The 26,323-nt window shown below is 46.1% G+C and overlaps 3 pseudogenes; 2 read left to right on the top strand and 1 right to left on the bottom strand.

Moving 5' to 3' along the window:
* Positions 1-1,313: 1,313 nt before the first annotated feature.
* LOC117189737 lies at positions 1,314-7,079 on the bottom strand (annotated as a pseudogene).
* A 7,666-nt stretch (positions 7,080-14,745) lies between these two features.
* Positions 14,746-16,027, top strand: LOC117190106 (annotated as a pseudogene).
* Positions 16,028-18,695: 2,668 nt separating this feature from the next.
* LOC117190105 lies at positions 18,696-25,911 on the top strand (annotated as a pseudogene).
* The last annotated feature ends 412 nt before the right edge of the window (positions 25,912-26,323 follow it).

Raw genomic sequence — 26,323 nt, 5'->3', positions numbered from 1 at the left:
CAGAGTAACGTGGCTTCCGCCCAGCATTAATCTGCCCGAAGATGTCTTGGATGTGTGGACGGAGCAGCCGAGCTTTGCCAAACTGATTGGTCCCCATAATCTCTTCAATCTGGCCCTTAGTGACGAGGAGATTCTGGCAGGTCGTTGCAACGAGGATACCTATCGTCGCTTTGTGCAAGGTTGCAAGAGCAATCAGCAAGGCTATTATGCCGGCCGAGACTTCTCCTCCGGCGTGAACTACTTCTTTGGTGAGGTCGCTGTTCAGAACAAGGTGGTGGCTGACACTCTGGAGGCCCTTCTGGGAGTCGTTGTGAGAAACTATGGATTGCAACATGGCTTCCGCATGCTGGAATACTTCGGCATTTGCAAGCCGGACGTTGATAAGCCATTGTCGCAGCTGCTCGATCTTCAGTTGAAGAGCACCAAGATGCGAGCCAACGCGAGCCCTGACGATATTGATGGCTTCCTGATCAACCACTCCTATTTAGAGCAGAATCTGGGCTACGAATTCCGGGATCGGGTCTACCTCTTGCAGGCCCTGACGCATCCGTCGTTTTCCACCAATCGCTTGACCGGCTGCTACCAGGAGCTGGAGTTCATTGGCGATGCCATACTCGATTTTCTCATCTCTGCATACATTTTCGAAAACAATACCAAGCTGCGTCCGGGCGAGCTCACGGATCTGCGCTCGGCATTGGTCAATAACATGACACTGGGATGCATCTGCTTGCGCCACAATCTGCACCTCTTCATTCTGGCAGAGAACGCGTTGCTATCTGAGACCATCAGCAAGTTTGTGAAATTCCAAGAGAGCCAGGTACACAGAGTCACGAATCATATACGTTTTCTGCTCGAGGAGAGAGATGTGCAGCCCGTTATTCTGGACTTGGACAATGAAGTGGAGATGGCCATGGAAAATGAGTCGGAAGACGGTCCACGCATCGGTGCTTTCAACTTTGCGCAAAACGTAGATGTCCCCTAGGCTTTAGGCGATGTCCTGAAGGCCCTTATCGCGGCCGTCTACCTGGATTGCCGGGATCTGCAGACAACCTGGCAGATGATCTACCATTTTTTTGAGCCAAACATTCCAGAGCGATCCCATGACTTCAGTTAAGGCGGCAAAAATATCGGCAGCCTTTAAGACCTGCATTAAACTGTACTCCACGGGGGAGCTCAACGAGCGTTTCCTACCCGTCACGCTTAAGGATCGGGTGACGGCTATAACCGACTTTCACTTTGACCACTGGAAGAAATACAGCGACGATGGTGAGTCTTATTCAATCAAATACCCACTAATTCTGTTTAATCATTCTCCTCCTTGGGTGCTTTTAGTTATCGGTACGGTAAACAAGCAGAAACTCAAGCCGGAGACACAAACTACCTTCAAGACCTCTTGTCAGACGGATTCCATGGAATGCTGTTCCGCGATCTGTTGAAGATCTGGCATCCCTGTTTGGCTCAAAAAAATGGTAGATCATCTGCCAGGTTGTCTGCAGATCCCGGCAATCCAGGTAGACGGCCGCGATAAGGGCCTCCAGGACATCGCCTAAAGCCTAGGGGACATCTACGTTTTGCGCAAAGTTGAAAGCACCGATGCGTGGACCGTCTTCCGACTCATTTTCCATGGCCATCTCCACTTCATCGTCCAAGTCCAGAATAACGGGCTGCACATCTCTCTCCTCGAGCAGAAAACGTATATGATTCGTGACTCTGTGTACCTGGCTCTCTTGGAATTTCACAAACTTGCTGACGGTCTCAGATAGCAAAGCGTTCTCTGCCAGAATGAAGAGGTGCAGCTTGTGGCGCACGCAGATGCATCCCAGTGTCATGTTATTGACCAATGCCGAGCGCAGATCCGTGAGCTCGCCCGGACGCAGCTTGGTATTGTTTTCGAAAATGTATGCAGAGATGAGAAAATCGAGTATGGCATCGCCAATGAACTCCAGTTCCTGGTAGCAGCCGGTCAAGCGATTGGTGGAAAACGACGGATGCGTCAGGGCCTGCAAGAGGTAGCCCCGATCCCGGAATTCGTAGCCCAGATTCTGCTCTAAATAGGAGTGGTTGATCAGGAAGCCATCAATATCGTCAGGGCTCGCGTTGGCTCGCATCTTGGTGCTCTTCAACTGAAGATCGAGCAGCTGAGACAATGGCTTATCAACGTCCGGCTTGCAAATGCCGAAGTATTCCAGCATGCGGAAGCCATGTTGCAATCCATAGTTTCTCACAACGACTCCCAGAAGGGCCTCCAGAGTGTCAGCCACCACCTTGTTCTGAACAGCGACCTCACCAAAGAAGTAGTTCACGCCGGAGGAGAAGTCTCGGCCGGCATAATAGCCTTGCTGATTGCTCTTGCAACCTTGCACAAAGCGACGATAGGTATCCTCGTTGCAACGACCTGCCAGAATCTCCTCGTCACTAAGGGCCAGATTGAAGAGATTATGGGGACCAATCAGTTTGGCAAAGCTCGGCTGCTCCGTCCACACTTCCAAGACATCTTCGGGCAGATTAATGCTGGGCGGAAGCCACGTTACTCTGGGGTCGAACAGACTGCAGCTAATACGACTGGGAATATCCGTCTCCCTGAGGCAATACATCAGGTTCTTGTTGGACACCAGCCTCGACTTGACCTGCGTGAGCGTGCCTTCGTTCCAGTCGGGATACCTGCTGGCCAGGTAAAGACTGGCACTCATCTTGAGAAACGAGTCACCCAACAGCTCCGCTCGCTCCATATCATAAAAATCGGCAGATGCCGCTGTGGTGATGGCCGCCAGGAACTCACCCTGGTGGGCCGGAGTGATGTGATCATCGGAAACGCTCTTCATCAGAACCGGCAACACATTCAACGACTGTGGTTTGGGAGCTGAGCTGGTCGGCGGGAGCAGGGCAGGCCGGGCGGCAGGGGGCATTGCTGGACTCCTGGTCTCATAGATGTTCCCTTTAGGCATCTTGAACTGCGTCTGCAGCCAGAACTCCCTGTCGTCCTGCTCCATTTTGTCGAGAGACGTCACTTGGCCGGATATAAAATTGTTGTAATAGTTCAACTCCACGGTATAGGCGGACATGATGTTCCGGGGTAGGTCTACGGGTTCCAGGTACTGCTGCCACGAATGTTGTAAGTCGCGTATCTGCAGTGTCTTCATCCCAATCTCAACTTCTTTGATGGGTAGGGGCTCCAGAATGGAGCGTGACCCTTCTTCATAATCATTGGGAACGGCATTGCCATGGGAATCCACATTGCGGCGCAACGACCAGTCGATCTCCAAGAGCTTTGGCCTATAGTCAACTCCATTTTGAGGCAGATGTTGCAGCCCCAGGTAGGTATTGAAGCGTTGTCGTAATGCCTCAGCATGCAGCATGAAGTGGAGCCGGTTCAAGATGCTGGGTAGAAACACTGCTTTTATCCAGAGGTCGCCGGGGAAATCGAAATTAACGCAGAGCTCCGGAATGAGGATGATCTTGACCCTGGCCTTGCTCTGGGCCGACGTCTTGCCCCGCTGCTGGACATAGAAGTTCAGTTGCTCCGTAAGCTCGCGCACCTCGATCAGGAATTGGTCCATGCGAACAATTCCTTCGATGTCATCGCCATACTTGGACGTGGTGAACTCGCCATAGCTCGTGTTCTGGTGGTTGCTTTCCATCAGGCTGCTCGGAGTCAGGTCTCTGCGCACCTTGTGCACGAGCATTCGCTTGCTCGCGAAGTTGGCATACCACTGAGTCACAATTTTCCCCTCATAGTCCTCTGGACGCGGCGCTCGGTGTTCCTTGCGCTGCTTCACACTGACAGGCTTCGGGGTGGGCAGACGCTGGAACTGACGAACCAGCGGCCAGTCCACCACATTCTGATGCTCTGCGCCCACGGCTAGAGGCACGATCAGGTAGGAGTTGTCCTTGCCTCGACGATCCAGTACAAAGCAGGGATGCCAGATCTTCAACAGATCGCGGAACAGCATTCCATGGAATCCGTCTGACAAGAGGTCTTGAAGGTAGTTTGTGTCTCCGGCTTGAGCTTCTGCTTGTTTACCGTAGCGATAACTAAAAGCACCCAAGGAGGAGAATGATTAAACAGAATTAGTGGGTATTTGATTGAATAAGACTCACCATCGTCGCTGTATTTCTTCCAGTGGTCAAAGTGAAAGTCGGTTATAGCCGTCACCCGATCCTTAAGCGTGACGGGTAGGAAACGCTCGTTGAGCTCCCCCGTGGAGTACAGTTTAATGCAGGTCTTAAAGGCTGCCGATATTTTTGCCGCCTTAACTGAAGTCATGGGATCGCTCTGGAATGATTCGAACATGATTACTGACTGTCGACGCTGGGTAGTCCATTTTGGGCTTACATAAATTTTATCCCGCACGGACGAGCTGAGTGGAAGTTCGATAGAGACGACTTCTTTGCTTGCGGCCTGTGTGCCACAGAGTTTCCGCTTCTGGTCCCAACTGATTAGTGTGATCCAGGGCTCCACAAAGCCGAATGCATCCGAGGGCAGGCTCTGGCAGTAGCGGTGGAGCAGCATCAGGGCACTGCTAGGCAGCAGCACGGCACCTTTTTCGTTTATAAATGGTGGGATCAATTCGTGGAAGTGATCGGCTATCTCTTGCATCAGGGGTTCGGCCCGATCCAGGACGCGATCCTTTAAATACTCTCCGATGTCGGTATGGGCTTGGCGATATTGATTGATTTGTTGGTTGGTTTTTATGCGGTCAAGCTCTGAGGAAAAAAGCACAAACTGGGCCCCCTTGGATCGAGCCCGCCCCTTCGTCTGCACGTACATGTTAAATGTCTTTAAAGGATCCAGGATCAACACGTAATTGCAGGCCTTTACATCGATGCCTTCCTCTAGAACGCTCGAACAGACCATCAGGTTGGCTTCGCCATCCCTAAATTGATGAATGGCCTTTGTTGGGGATTGCGACAGGGGAGAATAATATACTTTTAATATAATGTTCTGTGCTGAGGCCCAAGGCATAACGTACCGACTTTGGCCACTTGCGCTCCAGGACGCTCTCACAATCCGCTGAAACTGAGTTGCGGCCCACCATAAACTGCGGCACGAGAACATCGCGCAGCGCCGGAATAACCGCAATGAACTTCTTCAACAATTGGTATATGCATTTGCTCGTATACCGGCGCTCAACGAAGACCAAGCAGCAAATATCCTTGGCATCCTTGCCCGAGAACGTTTTCTGCACGTAATGCAAAAATCTCTGCACCTTGGGAGTCGAAAAGTTCATGATGGTTTCCTCCGTGTGGACTGCGTCATCGGGCTCCGTATCATCGTCGACCAAATCGCGAAGCTTTTTCTTTAGCATGTGATTGATCCGGTTACACAGACAGATGGCCAACTTATATATGTGGGTCAGGGCAAGGGTTTCCGACTGATGCAGCTTGATTTCAAACTCTAGAATCACCGATACTATGGCCATGGCTGCCGCATATACGCCGTAGTGCTCCAGCTGGTACTGGAAGTCGTTGAGCAGAGTCTTTATATATCCTTTCTTCTGCGGATCGCGGGGGGTCGACAGTCCCTTGGAATAGCGCGTAGGCTGTTTGCCAATCTCCAAATCGTCTAGGCGTACGTTGAAGTGCTCAATGCATCTATGTATGGCGTGCCCGATCACAAGGCTCCCCACTTGGTCTAGATAAGTCCTTAAACACTCCCTTGGTTTGGTGGAGTAGCTGCAAAAAATAAACAGAACTGCTATAGCGTGATTTCTTCTATGGAAAGGGCTTAAAAGGTCTCACAGCATCACGTTTTTCAATTCCTCCGAGTCGGACACGGTGATGATATTGCTTCTGAAGGTCGTCTCCAGCTCTCTGAGCTTTTGAGCGACCAGCTTAAATTCGTTGTCTTTAATGAGTACACCCGTCAGTCCCAAAACGCGCGGCAGTGGCGTGTTTCGGTCAGCGAGTAAAAACAGATGCATGAACTCATGGTAGGGATGGTGGCCAGTGCCATGGCGGCACTCGTCTATAATCACGATGCTCACAGAGCTCAGCTCCAAGTACTTCTGGGTGACCATATTCAACATGACTTGGGCTGTGCCCACCAGAACCTATTGTCGTTGCAAGATATAAGAAAATTCAATTAGAAAAAAAAGCCAGGGCCAAATTTGTAAAGCACTTGGAAGCACAAATACTAGTGCATCCGTTCTATATAAACGAATATCAGAAATGCATATTGGTTTGATGAGGCGTCATGAGCTCGACACTAACTTGGCTATCGCTTATTTCGTGGCTCCATTTTATCTTCGACCAGTCGTCGACGCCCTGCTCCCCCAATAAGAACCCCACTTTGAGATTTGAGAACTTCTTCACGGCCATTGCCTGCTGGCGAGCTAGCTCGACTGTATTGCACATAAATATAGCTCGTTTTCCGCCCTCCTCGATTGATCTGTAGGAGTGTAAACAAATCCGAGAATTCAGTTCAACAGCTACATACATATGTATTTGCTTATGTATGAGTGTGTTTGCAAAATTCCAGTATGAAAAAAAATGCAAGCGACTTACTTGTCCATGTCTTTGGAGAATCGCTTCAGGGCCAGGATGGCCACGTATGTCTTGCCAGATCCGGTCGGCAAGTAGATTATCCCATTGTTCTTCATAATATGATCCACGAGACGCAGCTGATAGCTGCGAGGCTGCAACAAATCCGAATGCATTTTTACAATTCAGCAAAAAGTATAAACTTATGTATATGCACTGGAATTTATATTATTTATACCTTTATTTCGGATTCCCCACTATGCACGTTGTCTGCCATGATGATCCTATTTGCTCCGGGTGCCAGCTGAAAGTGGTGAAATAAAATAAAATTCAGTGACTGCAGGCACAAGCTCGCCAACTAAGATGATTGCTGACGTGGCTATAATGACACAGCAGGTTTTTCTGGATGTGGCCAGCTACTAGCTGGAAGTACGGGGACTTACATTTTTTTCCAGTCACCGTTCTCTGTGTGCGGAAAACACCGCGATGGACGCGCAGGTTGACCGGCAAATGTCTCGCCTCACCTTTGTTTTAATTGAACTTTGTTCCACCGATATATTGTATTGAACAAGTAATTGATCAGATAAGATAATAAATTCCAAGAGCTGAATAAATAAACTGCCAAAAAAAGGAAAAAAGTAAATGAAGTCCTGTCCCTCAGTATTATCCGCGGGTTTATCGCAAAATATACCGTCCGACCCTTAGAAATATACCGAAATGTACAGTCTCATTTAAAAAATATACCGTTTATGATATTCCGTGGAATATTACTAGCTATATAGAACATTAAGCCATGCCCACATAGTTTTATCCGATTAGTGAATCTATTTGCGAATTGACTAGTTTATTTTAAACACTTGCTTTTATTGGATCTTGTCTAGAAGAAGGTATTAGTGAAATAGGTCAACCAAAAAACGGTTTTAGCGAAATAAGTTAAAACAAAAAAACGAGGCTAGTCGTTCATATTGCTCAATTTAGAGATTCCGTTGAATAATTCTGGCTAACTAAAACCCTTAGTTCGGCTCACATAATTTTAGGCCGTTGATAAATACATTTTCTACAAAATTGGTTAGTTTTTAGTCCTTGCTTTTATTGTATTTTGACTTAAACAAGGTTTAAACAAAATAGTTCAACAAAAAAACAGTCGCAATGTTGCTGGTATTTAAAGACATGATGCGTGTATAGCCCTTTGTATACCCTGTTTTCCAAAATGTTTTTAAAACGTAATTGATGAAGAAATTTTCTCAAATTGATATGTGTTAGACATATTCATGCATGATTATTCTTGGTCTCTGTAGAAAGAAATCGTTTGTTGCGTGACCTTCCATCCATGGCCACAATTATTAGTTATTGATCTGAATTATGAAGTCTAGTGTAATATTTGCACGTACCTGTTTATATTAATTTGATTTATTTATTAATTCTTTTCCACTTTTTTAATAAATGTTTACACAAAAGACTCTTCCAGCGATTAGATGTTGTACAGAAGTGAACAAAATCAACGCATAAAGCAAACGAGGAAAACAAATTAATTTTGTTTGTGTAAATTCTTGTCTCTTTCATTCCACGAGCGCAACTACAGTAAAATATCACGATTAACTTACCATTTCGGTGCTTATTGCATGTCGTGGCTCGGTAAAAACTAGCTGAGTGGGCACTGTAACTCCACGGAATTGCGGTTATTTGCCGCCTTCAAAAACAAACCGAAGGCGGCTTCGTTTTTCGGTTCTTTTTCGACTGGTCCGCGTTCGCGTAACTAGTTGCAGAACTAGTACATTGTAGTCGACGAAGACCTGGTCCACGTTCGCTTCCCGCGTAACTAGTTGCGTAGCTAGTTGCGCGGTAAACAGCGCAGAACTAGTTCGAGAGGGGTCAATTGACCCCTTTGGTTCTACAGGGTAAAAACACATAAATACATACATATCGACACATACAGACATATGTGAAACGCTATTTGGACGCAACAGTTATATGTACATATATACATCTTTCGTTTACTGCAATCACTGTCGCAGTGGGAGAATTTTCGTTGCCGCTCTTGAGCTTAACGGTGCGCCAAGTATCTGTATCTAACGGGTATATTGTTTTCGGCTGTTACTTGCCAAGTGACGCGCTACCCTGTATCTAACGGGTATATTGTTTTCTACCGTCACTTGCAACGACACTTTCCCTTGATACCTCGTGCCTCGACATTCAATTCAAATTCGTTTTCGATTATCGTTCTCGTTCAAACATATAAAAAAAAAAATAATGATAATAATAAATAAATAAATCGAAATAATAGTGGTTTGTTGTGTAAAATCTTCATACACAAACATTATGGCAGAAAAAAGTAAATCCACTCTTGAAGACTTCAAGATTAAGCTCAAAAGTCGAGTAAAAAGCATTCGCCGCTTAGAGGATCAATTAGATCAAGGGTCGATTCCTTTGCAATTACCGGAATTACAATGTAGATTAGATTGTTTGAATGCTTCAATTGAAAAGGCTAACCATTTGCAGGAGCAAATCGAGGACATAACAGGTGATGATGCATATGCGGCCGAGTTGGAAGAGCTGATAATTGTCACCAAAGGAAAGATAATGTCGCTTATCGCCGCCTTTGATGCAGCAAGCGAGACGAAGCCAGTGTCTTTTTCAGCCCCAACTCATGCTAGACTTCCGAAATTGGCATTACCCAAATTTAGTGGTAAACACTCGGAATTCAAAAATTTCATTAGCCTTTTTGAGAGACTAGTCCATAGCGACAACAGCATACCGGTGATCGAAAAATTTAATCATTTGATTTCGTGCCTCTCTGATGAAGCATTAGGAACAATAAAGGCGTTCCAAGTCACCGAGGCAAATTATGAAAAGGCCATGGCTGGCCTAAAACGAGTATATGACAACGATTATTTGATTTTCACGAATAATATTTCCACATTGTTCAATCTGCCGAGAATGTCGCATCAATCTGCATCATCTCTAAGAACTCTAATCGATACTGTTTCGTCGATTTACGGATCGTTACTGTCGATCGGAGATGATACAAAAATTTCGAATGCAATGCTCATTCATCTCGTTTTAAACAGAGTCGACCCAGTGACGAAACAAAAGTGGGATGAACAGCTTACTTATGAGAAGTTGCCGCTTTGGTCCGACTTTGAGAAAGTCTTGAATCGTCGATACCAGCATCTGTCTGCTGAAGAATCGCCCAAGCCAAGGCAAGACAAAGTCATGCCAAGCAAGCAACATAATCGCAGTTCATTTGCTTGTTCTTCCACTTCCACCAACAGTAGAACTCAGCAAACTTGTAGCTACTGCAATTCAGGAGATTCATTTTCATTTTCAATTCATTTTCGCGTCTCTCGGTGATGCAAAGGTTTGAGTTTGCTAAGTCGGCATCCCTATGCATTAATTGTCTGCGAAAAGGCCACGCTGTTGTAAAATGCAAAGCCAATAAATGTCGAGTGTGCAGCCGCTCACATCATACATTATTGCATCGATACACAGTGTCGGCTAATAGTCTCGCGTTGCCACCACCCCAAGAGAGTCCTTCTCCTCCATCAAATCAGAATCAACCTTCCGCGTCACATGTTTTGCATGAGACAGCGTTGGACAGGGTAACTCTGGCTACGTCGATCGTAAGCGTCCGAACTAAGAGCGGTGAACACATTCTGGCCAGAGCTCTGCTCGACTGTGGATCACAAACAAATTTTATTACCGAGGACCTCGCTAATCGCTTACAGATCCGTAGAGAGGAGTCCTGTATTAACTTGCTTGGAATTGGTGAATCTAATTCTCAAGTAAAGGATAAAATACACACAGTGGTGAAGTCGCGAATAAATGGTAGTGAGTTCTCCTTTGATTTTTGGATCCTGAAATCAATTTCAGGTTATCACCCTGACCAGTCAGTGAATGTGACTGACTGGCGAATCCCAGAGAACCTACCACTGGCAGACCCTTATTTCTACAAGCCACAAAGAATAGATATGTTAATTGGAGCAGAATCGTTCTTTGAATTATTAGCTGTTGGTCAAATTAAACAAGGTCCTGACTTTCCAACTCTTCAGAAAACCCTTCTTGGTTGGGTTGTGTCGGGAAAATATGTTTCCAGGAGTTCTGCTCCTCAAATTACAAACAGTTTGAGTTGCAGTGAAGAGTTGCTAGTATCCATCGATAGGACCTTGAAAAAGTATTGGTCACTGGAAGAAATGCCATCTACCAAGAAAATTGCCACACCTGAGCACAAGCTATGTGAAGAACACTATCGTAAGACGACTCAGGTACTATCATCAGGTCGGTTCGAAGTAAGGCTCCCGTTTAAATCAGATCCAAATTGTTTAGGCAACTCCTTTGAGGTTGCGAAACGGCGGTTTTTGTCGCTTGAAAGACGATTGCATCGTGACCCTGAGTTGAAGAAAATGTACTTGGAATTCATGGAAGAGTACCTCTCCTTAGGTCATATGTCTCCTACTGACAATACGATTCCTTCTACTCCACACTACGTAATCCCTCATCAGTGTGTTCTGAGGCCACAAAGTACGTCTACCAAGCTCCGAGTCGTGTTCGATGCTTCGTCCAAGACGTCCTCACAGGTGGCCTTAAATGACATTCTGATGGTGGGACCTACCATTCAAGAGGAATTATACTCGACACTGCTCCGTTTCCGTCTGCACAGGTTTGCCCTGACCCTTCTGAATCCTTGAGATTATACAAGCTCAACACTGTAACCTATGGGACTGGACCAGCCCCATTCTTAGCTATCCGGTGTTTGAAAAGGATGAGTAAGTCTGCGAAGCTCTCATTCCCTAGAGCTGCTAACGTTATTGGGTCCGACTTTTACGTCGATGATTTGTTGACTGGTGCTGCATGCGTAGAGGAGCTAAGGGCAATTAAGTCCGAAGTGTCTCAGGTTCTTCAGACCGCAGGGTTTGAGTTGACTAAGTGGTTTTCAAACTCACCCGAGATCACCGCATCTGAGAGCACAGCCAAACCCATAACAATCTCGGATTCAGAGTCGACAAAGGCGTTAGGAATCTCATGGTTACCTACTGACGATGCCTTTAAGTTCAAAATTGACAATTCAGTTATGGGTCTCCGAGCGACAAAACGGAACATACTATCGGTGACATCAAAGTTGTTTGACCCCCTTGGTTTATTAAGTCCTATCGTTATAAAAGGCAAGATCCTATTGCAGGAGCTTTGGCTTAACAAACTAGATTGGGATGAGTCGATCCCGCTGCATTTGGAAACAGCGTGGAGTAAGTTGAAAAATACACTATCTCAATTGGAAGACATATCCATATTTTGGTTTGTGTATTCCGATCCGATGTCACCGGTTCAAATACATGCCTTTGCTGACGCCTCCATGAGAGCGTATGGAGCGTGCGTCTATATACGTAGCAGAACTGCAGAAGGTTTAAAAATATCATTGTTGACTTCGAAATCCAAAGTAGCGCCGCTCAAGACCAAAACGCTCCCAAGGCTTGAGTTATGTGCCGCTCACCTTCTCGCAGATCTCTGTCACAGAATCAAGCCCCTATTAAACGTGCCCATTGAACGAGTCGTTTATTGGTCGGATTCAGAGGTAACTCTCCATTGGATCCGGTCTCATCCATCTTCGTTGTCGACTTTCGATTCAAATAGAGTGGCTGAGATTCAAGAGTGGTCAGATGATGCTAAGTGGCGGCATGTACCCACGAAACAGAACCCAGCAGATATTGTCTCAAGAGGTTGTGACGTCGACGAAATCGTTCAGTCAATTTGGTTCGAAGGACCATCATTTCTGAAAGAGGAAGAAGAAAACTGGCCCAAGAACGCTCATTTCGAACACTCCGATGATCTTCAGCTGGAAAAGAGGAAGACTGCGGTCGGGTTGACCGCGGCTGTGCGAAGTTCGGAGCTGTTAGATGTCATCGAGGGATTCTCGTCACACCTCAAACTGCTTAGAGTGTTCGTGTATGTGTTCCGCTTTATAAGAAAATGTAAAGACCCAAGCCTAAATTTCGAAAAAACTATCTCACCGACCGAATACAATGAAGCTTTTTATAAAATTGTCGAAATCATCCAGCATCACGAGTATCAAGGAGAAATTGAAAAGGTTAGGAAAGGATCTACAATTGGTCCTTGTCTTCAGCGGTTGAACCCATTCATCCATGAAGACACAGGGACTTGGTGCAACTTTTCGTTGTTGCGAGTGGGGGGGCGACTAGCCAAAGCTCCTATATCATACGATGCCAAGTTTCCTCTGCTTTTGACTAAGCGCTCGCAATTCGTGCGAAGCTATATTCGTCATCTGCACCATTCGAATTTTCATGTCGGCCCACGAGCACTTGTGAGCATCCTTCGACAGAGCGTGTGAATAGTGAACGCTCAGGAGGTCTGCCGTCAGACAGTTCGATCGTGTATGCGCTGTTTTAAATGCAAGCCTCGATTGCTGACGCAACTCATGGGGAATTTACCCGCAGATCGACTCCGTGCTCTCCGCCCATTTTCAATTTGCGGCGTTGATTTTTGTGGACCAGTGCACACGACATTGAAAATTCGCGGAAGGCCCCCATACAAGTCATACATTGCGCTTTTTGTTTGTTTTGCGTCCAAGGCGGTTCACCTAGAAATAGTTTCCGATCTAACCACTGATTGTTTTTTGTTGGCTTTTCAAAGGTTCGTCGGGCGCCGAGGATATCCCCAAGTCGTTCATTGCGACAACGGGACGAACTTCGTCGGAGCGAGCCGCCATCTCAGCGCTCTGCGGATCAGGCTCAAGGAGCAAGGAGACGCAATTCGCGACTTCGCGTCAAAGAACGGATGCGAATTTGCGTTCATACCGCCGCGAGCTCCTCACATGGGAGGGCTATGGGAGGCAGGTGTAAAAACTGCCAAGAGCCTACTCCTACGGGCGGTAGGCAGCGCGCTCCTAACCGCCGAAGAGCTCGCCACAGTCCTCGTCGGCATCGAGGCCATAATGAACTCGAGGCCGCTGGGAGCCATCAGCCAAGATCCAAGCGACGGCGAGGCCCTAACACCCGGGCACCTGCTGACAGGCGGGTCGCTCATCGCCCCCCCAGCACTGCGGACTCCGGACCAGGAGAGTCTCAGTTGCTTGCGGCGATGGCGACTTGTCTCGTCAGTCAGGCAAGCGTTTTGGCAGCGATGGTCCCGCGAATATGTCCTGGGGCTGCAAATTCGGGGCAAATGGCACCAGCAGCAACCGAACCTCGAGGAAGGAGACCTCGTCATCGTGGCCGAGGACAATCTGCCGCCTCAGGAGTGGCTCGTGGGGAGGGTCATCGCCACGCACGCAGGAGAGGACGGCATGGTCAGGGTCGTCGAAATAAGGACTAGCACCGGAGCGGTTTTTCGGCGGCCCATACACAAATTAGCGCCGCTCCCAATGTGTTGAAGCCGATGCAGGCGTTCAACGGGGCCGGTGTTGCGTGTCCTTCCATCCATGGCCACAATTATTAGTTATTGATCGGAGCCACGTTCAGGAGGCCAATCCACAAATTGGCGCTTCTGCCAATAGTTTGAAGCCTTCCAGGCCTTCAACGGGGCCGGTGTAGCGCCATTTGGATAATAATAATTGTTATTAGGACAGTATTTCATGAAGTCTAGTGTAAGTTAGGATAGGGCAAAGCGGGAGCGCAATAAAAGCTCGCTCTCTCGCTCTTGGCGAATTCGCCCCGCTTTGCCACCGTAGGTTAGCTAGAGTAAGAGATTTGAATTGTGAAGAAAATATAGTTGTTCGCCAACCTTGAATTAGATCGAGCGTATCAAGTTTTTCGCCCCGCCAAATAAATAATTTAAATTACAGCCGGTAATTGATTAGAAAAACTCTTCTAATTTTTCATAGTTGAAATAGGTTTAAATATTCCAGAAGGGTATTCCATTGTTGCTATCGATAAACGGGAAAACTGCCAACTGCTGAAAAACTGCACCTCGAATGAAATGCTGCTGGACTGCCAACCTGCTTTAAGTAGAGCGCAAAGTATGAAAGTGAATGAAAAAAACACCAATGTTTAAAAAAAAAATGTATCTAAATAATGTATTAAAATAATTTAAATATTTGTATTTAAAATAAACTTTAAATTTAAGCCCAGCTATGGTTAACAAACGAATCAAACGCAGCTGTACAAGTACACATTCAAGTTCAAGTGCGGCTTGGAAGTGCAGTAATTCTTATCAGCAAACAACTTTGCATTAGCTTCCGGATTTAAACAGTTAATTCATTCAAAATGCATTTCGTTTGCGATCTCAGTTTAATTTTGATTGCAATGTGCATGGTTCGGAGAATACGACTCACAATGGAAAACTATTTCGTTTTACTGCTGATTCTTTTGGCTGTACCTTGGTCCTTTGAGGCCACCCCCAAGCTTAAGCCAACCAAGGCTGCCATTATAGACTTGAAGAACAAAACTGAAGTAGTACCGTCAAGTAGCATGCCCATTGCCAATGTCACAGCCGTGCACGAGAAGTTGGCAGAAGTCCACATTGATCAGCACAAAACCATGGTGCAGCCACCATCAAGGACAGAGAAAATGAAATAAACAAGCTTCAAACCAAGGAACACACTGACGACGATCTACTGAAGAGATTTGAGAATCTCACAGAATATACAGCTAAACTGAAGGAAAAGACGGATCAAATCAAGGTACTCGAGCAGAAGGTCAAGGTCTACGAGATCAGATTGAAGAGGAAACAGCACGTGTTGAGTGATTTAAGAAAACAGAACACCTCCAGTGCGGCATTGATCGATCATCTGAGAGCCAAAGTCGTATATTTTGATGGTAAATTCAGGGAGAAGAAGGACGACCTGTTGGCAGGCTGGGAGGCAGCCACCACCTCTTGTATGCCCTACGGCATGTCGTCTGGGATTCATTTGATCTGGTGTCCTGTGAGGGTCTCACGGCCGCCGGTCCTGGATGGATGGCTATTCAGCGTCGACTGGATGGCTCTGTGAACTTCTATCGCAACTGGGATCAGTACAGGAAATGGTTTGGCAAGCTCAACGGGGAGTTCTTTATTGGCCTCGAAAAACTGCACCGCCTGACCAGCTCCCAGCCTCATGAGCTCTACATAAGCTTCAGGAGATTCAATGGAGAGTCAAGCTATGCTCACTACGATGACTTTGTTATTGGCAGCGAGGAGGAAGGCTACGAATTGAAATTGCTCGGCTATTATCAAGGAAATTCCAGCGACGCGTTACGCACCCATGACAAGATGAAATTCTCAACCTTCGATAGGGATAACGATGAATTTACGCATATGAATTGCGCCGAGTATCACCACGGAGCCTGGTGGTACGACTTCTGTTCGCGAAGGTAATTCATCCGTCCACTGAGTATTACACAAACACATACGAATTATTCAGTTAATATCCTCTTCCCATAGCAATTTGAATGGCAAGTACTTCAAGGCCGAGGTGGACAATGTCCAGGGCATTTTCTGGGAGCAATGGTATAGCTTCAGATCTCTGAGATCCGTACAGATGCTAGTCCGTCCAAAGAGCCAAATGGAGCTGAACGATTTACCGAGGACCAAGCGTACAGTACCCCTAAAAATGCATTAAAATGAATCCCTCCATCAGCTCAACACACACGAATGCCCATTATTTTTACACAAATTGTTAAACCAGATAAATCTCAATACGAAGCCGCGCGCCAAACGCCGAACCCCATTCGTCTTTGTTATCAACTCTTCCGACGCCCGCTCCCCCGCCGCGATTCGACAGTTGATTAGCTTTCGATTTTTCGCCCTCTCCTCTCTCGGGTACAATAATTACTTCGTTACAGTTCACTGCAGTTCGCTGCTCTAGACATTTGTTTATTCGCGCACAAGTGATTAGTGCAATTAATTCTCATTTTCATTTTCATTTTCATTTGTGCTCGCATTTCGTTCTCTGTTGCAACAATTTAATGAAATCTAATTGAGCTTTGACTCTGGTCTTGAAGTGCTTCTATGGGCCTGGTCTGGTCTGCCCCCACCATTTGTCACTTGCACTTTTATTGCCGAGGGACCGCTGTGGGAGTGGAGAAACTCAATTGGAGTAAATAAAGGCTTGACAAATTAGCCAAAGTCGAGGCATAAAATATAAATGAATATCGATGCGACGGAGGATTTATGGTCTGAGAAGAACAATTTTTATTTAAATTGAGTTTATTCCAGTTTCATACAGAATCTTACAGATCTTTGGAACATTTAAACATTTGTTGTTTCCTCCAATGTTACTTTACTCTAATTTGTAGTTTCTAAGGCACTTAATATATGTATCTGCAGAGGCCTGAACAGAAGCCACCGCTGTTGCATGGACACTCGGATCAAATGAATGTAGAGTGCACTCTGCACTTTATTGTAAATATAAAAAATGGCATTGACGTCGTTGACGATGTAGCCCATCTAGCCCATTGTAAATCTAGCTAAAACGAGCACACGCGGTAATTTTTAAATAATTTTTAAAAAGGTATAACAAATTGGTAAAAATGCTTTTTTGTTCATGAAAAGCTTACAAATAATACAGTGACCAATAAAAGTCTAAGCATCACACCTATTTTGAACATTCAGAGATGGAAATTAATTGTACTGATTCAGAATGGGTGTCAGGCTTAGACTTTGTGGGTCACGGTCAATGGTATGTAGTTCTATTGATTATGCATCACATTTAGCCAATTTCTGAAGAGCGCTCTTGACAGCAGCCAATTTGGCTTTGGACCAAGGTACAGCCAAAAGAATCAGCAGTAAAACGAAGTAGTTTTCCATTGTGAGTCGTATGCTCCGAACCATGCACATTGCAATCAAAATTAAACTGAGATCGCAAACGAAATGCATTTTGATTGAATTAACTGTTCAAATCCGGAAGCTAATGCAAAGCTGTTTGCTGATAAGAATTACTGCACTTCCAAGCCGCACTTGAACTTGAAAGTGTACTTGTACAGCTGCGTTTGATTCGTTTGTTAACCATAGCTGGGCTTAAATTTAAAGTTTATTTTAAATACAAATATTTAAATTATTTTAATACATTATTTAAATACATTTTTTTTTAAACATTGGTGTTTTGTTTCATTCACTTTCATACTTCGCGCTCTACTTAAAGCAGGTTGGCAGTCCAGCAGCATTTCATTCGAGGTGCAGTTTTTCAGCAGTTGGCAGTTTTCCCGTTTATCGATAGCAACAATGAAATACCCTTCTGGAATATTTAAACCTATTTCAACGATTTCTTTCTACAGAGACCAAGAATAATCATGCATGAATATGTTTAACACATATCAATTTGAGAAAATTTCTTCATCAATTACGTTTTAAGAACATTTTGGAAAACAGGGTATACAAAGGGCTATACACGCATCATGTCTTTAAATACCAGCAACATTGCGACTGTTTTTTTGTTGAACTATTTTGTTTAAACCTTGTTTAAGTCAAAATACAACAAAAGCAAGGACTTAAAACTAACCAATTTTGTAGAAAATGTATTTATCAACGGCCTAAAATTATGTGAGCCGAACTAAGGGTTTTAGTTAGCCAGAATTATTCAACGGAATCTCTAAATTGAGCAATATGAACGACTAGCCTCGTTTTTTTGTTTTGACTTATTTCGCTAAAACCGTTTTTTGGTTGACCTATTTCACTAATACATTCTTTTAGACAAGATCCAATAAAAGCAAGTGTTTAAAATAAACTAGTCAATTCGCAAATAGATTCACTAATCGGATAAAACTATGTGGGCATGGCTTAATTTTCTATATAGCTAGTAATATTCCACGGAATATCATAAACGAGGAATATGTAAAATAGAACTTGAATTCGTCAGTATATTTACGGTATATTTTTTAAATGAGACGGTACATTTTGGTATATTTCTGGGGGTCGGACGGTATATTTTAGCGATAAGCCCGCGGATAATACTGAGGGACAGGACTTCATTTTCTTTTTTGTCTTTTTTTGGCAATTTATTTATTTAGCTCTTGGAATTTATTATCTTATCTGATCAAATACTTGTTCAATACAATATATCGGTGCAACAAAGTTCAATTAAAGCAAAGGTGAGGCGAGACATTTGCCGGTCAACCTGCGCGTCCATCGCGGTGTTTTCCGCACACAGAGAAAGGTGACTGGAAAAAATGTAAATCCCCGTACTTCCAGCTAGTAGCTGGCCACATCCAGAAAAACATGCTGTTTCATTATAGCCACGTCAGCAATCATCTTAGTTGGCGAGCTTGTGCCTGCAGTCACTGAATTTTATTTTATTTCACCACTTTCAGCTGGCACCCGGAGCAAATAGGATCATCATGGCAGACAACGTGCATATTGGGGAAACCGAAATAAAGGTATAAATAATATAAATTCCAGTGTATATACATAAGTTTATACTTTTTGCTGAATTGTAAAAATGCATTCGCATTTGTTGCAGCCTCGCAGCTATCAGCTGCGTCTCGTGGATCATATTATGAAGAACAATGGGATAATCTACTTGCCGACCGGATCTGGCAAGACATACGTGGCCATCCTGGCCCTGAAGCGATTCTCCAAAGACATGGACAAGTAAGTCGCTTGCATTTTTTTATACCCGATACTCAAAATGAGTATTGGGGTATATTAGATTTGTGGTAAAAGTGGATGTGTGTAACGTCCAGAAGGAATCGTTTCCGAACCCATAAAGTATATATATTCTTGATCAGCATCAATAGCCGAGTCGATTGAGCCCTGTCTGTCTGTCCGTCCGTCCGTCTGTCCGTCCCCTTCAGCGCCTAGTGCTCAAAGACTATAAGAGCGAGAGCAACGATGTTTTGGATCCAGACTTCTGTGATGTCACTCCTACAAGAATATTTCAAAACTTTGCCCCGCCCACTTCCGCCCCCACAAAGTGCGAAAATCTGTGGCATCCACAATTTCGACGATACGAGAAAAACGCAGAATCGTAGAGGATGACTATATCTTCTAGAGTGCAAAATCTGAACCAGATCGTATAATTATTATAGCCAGAAGCAAGAAAACAATTTCATTCTTTCTCGCTCTGTCTCTCTCTAACACACAGGTTTCATGGTCGGTTTTGCCAATTGCAAAATATGAGTTCAAGGATCTCAGAACCTATAAGAGCCAGAGCAACCAAATTTGGTATCCACACTCCTGTGATATCGGACCTTGACCGTTTCGTGTCCAAATTTCGCCACACCCCCTTCCGCCCCTGCAAAGGACGAAAATCTTGGGCATCCACAAATCTCAGAGACTATTAACGCTAGAGTAACCAAATTTAGTATCCGCACTCCTGTTATCTCAGAATTTCGCCCCACCCCCTTCCGCCCCCACAAAGGACGAAAATCTGTTGCATCCACAATATTGCAGATTCGAGAAAACTAAGAACGCAGAATCATAGATAATGACCATATCTATCAGATTGCTGAATCTGGATCAGATCAAATCATTTTTATAGCCAAAAGGAACAAATCAATTTGCACTGGCTACGCAGCGCCCGACGTCACGCTCAGACTGATTTTCTGTCTCACTCGCACGCACTCTTTGTCATGTCGGTTAATATTAGCGGCGTCTGCCGGAGGAGAGCCATACTGACTTAGTATCGGGTATAACTGTAGAGTTGCGGTGTCCGCAGCAACTCGCAACGTTCCCCCTCGTTTCATACTGGAATTTTGCAAACACACTCATACATAAGCAAATACGTATGTAGCTGTTGAACTGAATTCTCGGATTTGTTTACACTCCTACAGATCAATCGAGGAGGGCGGAAAACGAGCTATATTTATGTGGAATACAGTCGAGCTAGCCCGCCAGCAGGCAATGGCCGTGAGGAAGTTCTCAAATCTCAAAGTGGGGTTCTTTGTGGGGGAGCAGGGCGTCGACGACTGGTCGAAGATAAAATGGAGCCACGAAATAAGCGATAGCCAAGTTAGTGTCGAGCTCATGACGCCTCATCAAACCAATATGCATTTCTGATATTCGTTTATATAGAACGGATGCACTAGTATTTGTGCTTCCAAGTGCTTTACAAATTTGGCCCTGGCTTTTTTTTCTAATTGAATTTTCTTATATCTTGCAACGACAATAGGTTCTGGTGGGCACAGCCCAAGTCATGTTGAATATGGTCACCCAGAAGTACTTGGAGCTGAGCTCTGTGAGCATCGTGATTATAGACGAGTGCCGCCATGGCACTGGCCACCATCCCTACCATGAGTTCATGCATCTGTTTTTACTCGCTGACCGAAACACGCCACTGCCGCGCGTTTTGGGACTGACAGGTGTACTCAATAAAGGCAACGAATTTAAGCTGGTCGCTCAAAAGCTCAGAGAGCTGGAGACGACCTACAGAAGCAATATCATCACCGTGTCCGACACGGAGGAATTGAAAAACGTGATGCTGTAAGACCTTTTAAGCCCTTTCCATAGAAGAAATCACGCTATAGCAGTTCTGTTTATTTTTTGCAGCTACTCCACCAAACCAAGGGAGTGTTTAAGGACTTATCCAGACCAAGTGGGGAGCCTTGTGATCGGGCACGCCATACATAGATGCATTGAGCACTTCAACGTACGCCTAGACGATTTGGAGATTGGCAAACAGCCTACGCGCTATTCCAAGGGACTGTCGACCCCCCGCGATCCGCAGAAGAAAGGATATATAAAGACTCTGCTCAACGACTTCCAGTACCAGCTGGAGCACTACGGCGTATATGCGGCAGCCATGGCCATAGTATCGGTGATTCTAGAGTTTGAAATCAAGCTGCATCAGTCGGAAACCTTTGCCCTGACCCACATATATAAGTTGGCCATCTGTCTGTGTAACCGGATCAATCACATGCTAAAGAAAAAGCTTCGCGATTTGGTCGACGATGATACGGAACCCGATGACGCAGTCCACACGGAGGAAACCATCATGAACTTTTTGACTCCCAAGGTGCAGAGATTTTTGCATTACGTGCAGAAAACGTTCTCGGGCAAGGATGCCAAGGATATTTGCTGCTTGGTCTTCGTTGAGCGCCGGTATACGAGCAAATGCATATACCAATTGTTGAAGAAGTTCATTGCGGTTATTCCGGCGCTGCGCGATGTTCTCGTGCCGCAGTTTATGGTGGGCCGCAACTCAGTTTCAGCGGATTGTGAGAGCGTCCTGGAGCGCAAGTGGCAAAAGTCGGTACGTTATGCCCCGGGCCTCAGCACAGAACATTATATTAAAAGTATATTATTCTCCCCTGTCGCAATCCCCATCAAAGGCCATTCATCAATTTAGGGATGGCGAAGCCAACCTGATGGTCTGTTCGAGCGTTCTAGAGGAAGGCATCGATGTAAAGGCCTGCAATTACGTGTTGATCCTGGATCCATTAAAGACATTTAACATGTACGTGCAGACGAAGGGGCGGGCTCGATCCAAGGAGGCCCAGTTTGTGCTTTTTTCCTCAGAGCTTGACCGCATAAAAACCAACCAACAAATCAATCAATATCGCCAAGCCCATAACGACATCGAAGAGTATTTAAAGGATCGCGTCCTGGATCGGGCCGAACCCCTGATGCAAGAGATAGCCGATCACTTCCACGAATTGATCCCACCATTTATAAACGAAAAAGGTGCCGTGCTGCTGCCTAGCAGTGCCCTGATGCTGCTCCACCGCTACTGCCAGAGCCTGCCCTCGGATGCATTCGGCTTTGTGGAGCCCTGGATCACACTAATCAGTTGGGACCAGAAGCGGGAACTCTTTGGCACACAGGCCGCAAGCAAAGAAGTCGTCTCTATCGAACTTCCACTCAGCTCGTCCGTGCGGGACAAAATTTATGTAAGCCCAAAATGGACTACCCAGCGTCGACAGTCAGTAATCATGTTCGAATCATTCCAGAGCGATCCCATGACTTCCGTTAAGGCGGCAAAAATATCGGCAGCCTTTAAGACCTGCATTAAACTGTACTCCACGGGGGAGCTCAACGAGCGTTTCCTACCCGTCACGCTTAAGGACCGGGTGACGGCGATAGCCGACTTTCACTTTGACCACTGGAAGAAATACAGCGACGATGGTGAGTCTTATTCAATCAAATACCCACTAATTCTGTTTAATCATTCTCCTCCTTGGGTGCTTTTAGTTATCGATACGGTCAACTAAGGGCCCATTTCATGTGCAGGTTAGGGAGCACCCGCGAGAGCTGGTTATTACAAGTGCGGAGCAGCTGGAGCAACTTCATCAGTTCCATGGAATGCTGTTCCGCGATCTGTTTAAGATCTGGCATCCCTGCTTTGTACTGGATCGTCGAAGCAAGGACAACTCCTACCTGATCGTGCCTCTAGCCGTGGGCGCAAAGCATCAGAATGTGGTGGACTGGCCGCTGGTCCGTCAGTTCCAGCGTCTGCCCACCCCGAAGCCCGTCAGTGCGAAGTAGCGCAAGGAACAGCGAGCGCCGCGTCCAGAGGACTATGAGGGGAAAATTGTGACTAAGTGGTATGCCAACTTCGCGAGCAAGCGAATGCTCGTGCACAAGGTGCGCAGAGACCTGACTCCGAGCAGCCTGATGGAAAGCAACCACCAGAACACGAGCTATGGCGAGTTCACAACGTCCAAGTATGGCGATGACATCGAAGGAATTGTTCGCATGGACCAGTTCCTGATCGAGGTGCGCGATCTTACGGAGCAACTGAACTTCTATGTCCAGCAGCGGGGCAAGACGTCGGCCCAGAGCAAGGCCAGGGTCAAGATCATCCTCATTCCGGAGCTCGGCTTTAATTTCGATTTCCCCGGCGACCTCTGGATAAAAGCAGTGTTTCTACCCAGCATCTTGAACCGGCTCCACTTCATGCTGCATGCTGAGGCATTACGACAACGCTTCAATACCTACCTGGGGCTGCAACATCTGCCTCAAAATGGAGTTGACTATACGCCAAAGCTCTTGGAGATCGACTGGTCGTTGCGCCGCAATGTGGATTCCCATGGCAATGCCGTTCCCAATGATTATTAAGAAGGGTCACGCTCCATTCTTGAGCCCCTACCCATCAAAGAAGTTGAGATTGGGATGAAGACACTTCAGATACGCGACTTACAACATTCGTGGCAGCAGTACCTCAAAACCCGTAGACCTACCCCGGAACATCATGTCCGCCTATACCGTGGAGTTGAACTATTACAACAATTTTATATCCGGCCAAGGGGCGTCTCTCGACAAAATGGAGCAGGACGACAGGGAGTTCTGGCTGGAGACGCAGTTCAAGATGCCTAAAGGGAACATCTATGAGACCAGGAGTCCAGCAATGCCCCCTGCCGCCCGGCCTGCCCTGCTCCCGCCGACCAGCTCAGCTCCCAAACCACAGTCGTTGAATGTGTTGCCGGTTCTGATGAAGAGCGTCTCCGATAATCACATCACTCCGGCCCACCAGGGTGAGTTCCTGGCGGCCATCACCACAGCGGGATCTGCCGATGTTTATGATATGGAGCGAGCGGAGCTGTTGGGTGACTCGTTTCTCAAGATGAGTGCCAGTCTTTACCTGGCCAGCAGGTATCCCGACTGGAACGAAGGCACGCTCACGCAGGTCAAGTCGAGGCTGGTGTCCAACAAGAACCTGATGTATTGCCTCAGGGAGACGGATATTCCCAGTCGTATTAGCTGCAGTCTGTTCGACCCCAGAGTAACGTGGCTTCCGCCCAGCATTAATCTGCCCGAAGATGTCTTGGATGTGTGGACGGAGCAGCCGAGCTTTGCCAAACTGATTGGTCCCCATAATCTCTTCAATCTGGCCCTTAGTGACGAGGAGATTCTGGCAGGTCGTTGCAACGAGGATACCTATCGTCGCTTTGTGCAAGGTTGCAAGAGCAATCAGCAAGGCTATTATGCCGGCCGAGACTTCTCCTCCGGCGTGAACTACTTCTTTGGTGAGGTCGCTGTTCAGAACAAGGTGGTGGCTGACACTCTGGAGGCCCTTCTGGGAGTCGTTGTGAGAAACTATGGATTGCAACATGGCTTCCGCATGCTGGAATACTTCGGCATTTGCAAGCCGGACGTTGATAAGCCATTGTCGCAGCTGCTCGATCTTCAGTTGAAGAGCACCAAGATGCGAGCCAACGCGAGCCCTGACGATATTGATGGCTTCCTGATCAACCACTCCTATTTAGAGCAGAATCTGGGCTACGAATTCCGGGATCGGGGCTACCTCTTGCAGGCCCTGACGCATCCGTCGTTTTCCACCAATTGCTTGACCGGCTGCTACCAGGAGCTGGAGTTCATTGGCGATGCCATACTCGATTTTCTCATCTCTGCATACATTTTCGAAAACAATACCAAGCTGCGTCCGGGCGAGCTCACGGATCTGCGCTCGGCATTGGTCAATAACATGACACTGGGATGCATCTGCGTGCGCCACAAGCTGCACCTCTTCATTCTGGCAGAGAACGCGTTGCTTTTTGAGACCATCAGCAAGTTTGTGAAATTCCAAGAGAGCCAGGGACACAGAGTCACTAATCATGTACGTTTTCTGCGCGAGAAGAGAGATGTGCAGCCCGTTATTCTGGACTTGGACGATGAAGTGGAGATGGCCATGGAAAATGAGTCGGAAGACGGTCCACGCATCGGTGCTTTCAACTTGCCGCAAAACGTAGATGTCCCCAAGGCTTTAGGCGATGCCCTGGAGGCCCTTATCGCGGCCGTCTACCTGGATTGCCGGGATCTGCAGACAACCTGGCAGATGATCTACCATTCGTTTGAGCCCGAGCTGAAGGAATTCTCCCAGAATATACCCATCAGCACGATTCGTCAGCTCCATGAGCACAAGCTGGCCAATCCCGTCTACGGTCCGCCCCTGGTAGACAAGGACGTTGTGATGTTGTACTGCCAGTTCACCTGCATGGAGAAGATCATTCGGGTCACTGATTTCGGCTCCAACAAGGACCAAGCCAAATTGGCTGCTGCCAAGAGCGCTCTTCAGAAATTGGCTAAATGTGATGCATAATCCATAGAACTACATACCATTGACCGTGACCCACAAAGTCTAAGCCTGACACCCATTCTGAATATGTACAATTAATTTTCACCTCTGAATGTTCAAAATGGGTGTGATGCTTAGACTTTTATTGGTCACTGTATTATTTGTAAGCTTTTCATGAACAAAAAAGCATTTTTACCAATTTGTTATACCTTTTTAAAAATTATTTAAAAATTACCGCGTGTGCTCGTTTTAGCTAGATTTACAATGGGCTAGATGGGCGGGCTACATCGTCAACGACGTCAATGCCATTTTTTATATTTACAATAAAGTGCACTCTACATTCATTTGATCCGAGTGTCCATGCAACAGCGGTGGCTTCTGTTCAGGCCTCTGCAGATACATATATTAAGTGCCTTAGAAACTACAAATTAGAGTAAAGTAACATTGGAGGAAACAACAAATGTTTAAGTGTTCCAAAGATCTGTAAGATTCTGTATGAAACTGGAACAAACTCAATTTAAATAAAAATTGTTCTTCTCAGACCATAAATCCTCCGTCGCATCGATATTCATTTATATTTTATGCCTCGACTTTGGCTAATTTGTCAAGCCTTTATTTACTCCAATTGAGTTTCTCCACTCCCTCAGCGGTCCCTCGGCAATAAAAGTGCAAGTGACAAATGGTGGGGGCAGACCAGACCAGGCCCATAGAAGCACTTCAAGACCAGAGTCAGAGCTCAATTAGATTTCATTAAATTGTTGCAACAGCGAACGAAATGCGAGCACAAATGAAAATGAAAATGAAAATGAGAATTAATTGCACTAATCACTTGTGCGCGAATAAACAAATGTCTAGAGCAGCGAACTGCAGTGAACTGTAACGAAGTAATTATTGTACCCGGGAGAGGAGAGGGCGAAAAATCGAAAGCTAATCAACTGTCGAATCGTGGCGGGTGGGCGGGCGTCGGAA

This window comes from Drosophila miranda (genome assembly GCF_003369915.1).
Source record: "Drosophila miranda strain MSH22 chromosome Y unlocalized genomic scaffold, D.miranda_PacBio2.1 Contig_Y1_pilon, whole genome shotgun sequence".
NCBI classification, from domain to species: domain Eukaryota; kingdom Metazoa; phylum Arthropoda; class Insecta; order Diptera; family Drosophilidae; genus Drosophila; species Drosophila miranda.
This window is presented reverse-complemented; position numbering and strand designations above follow the sequence as displayed.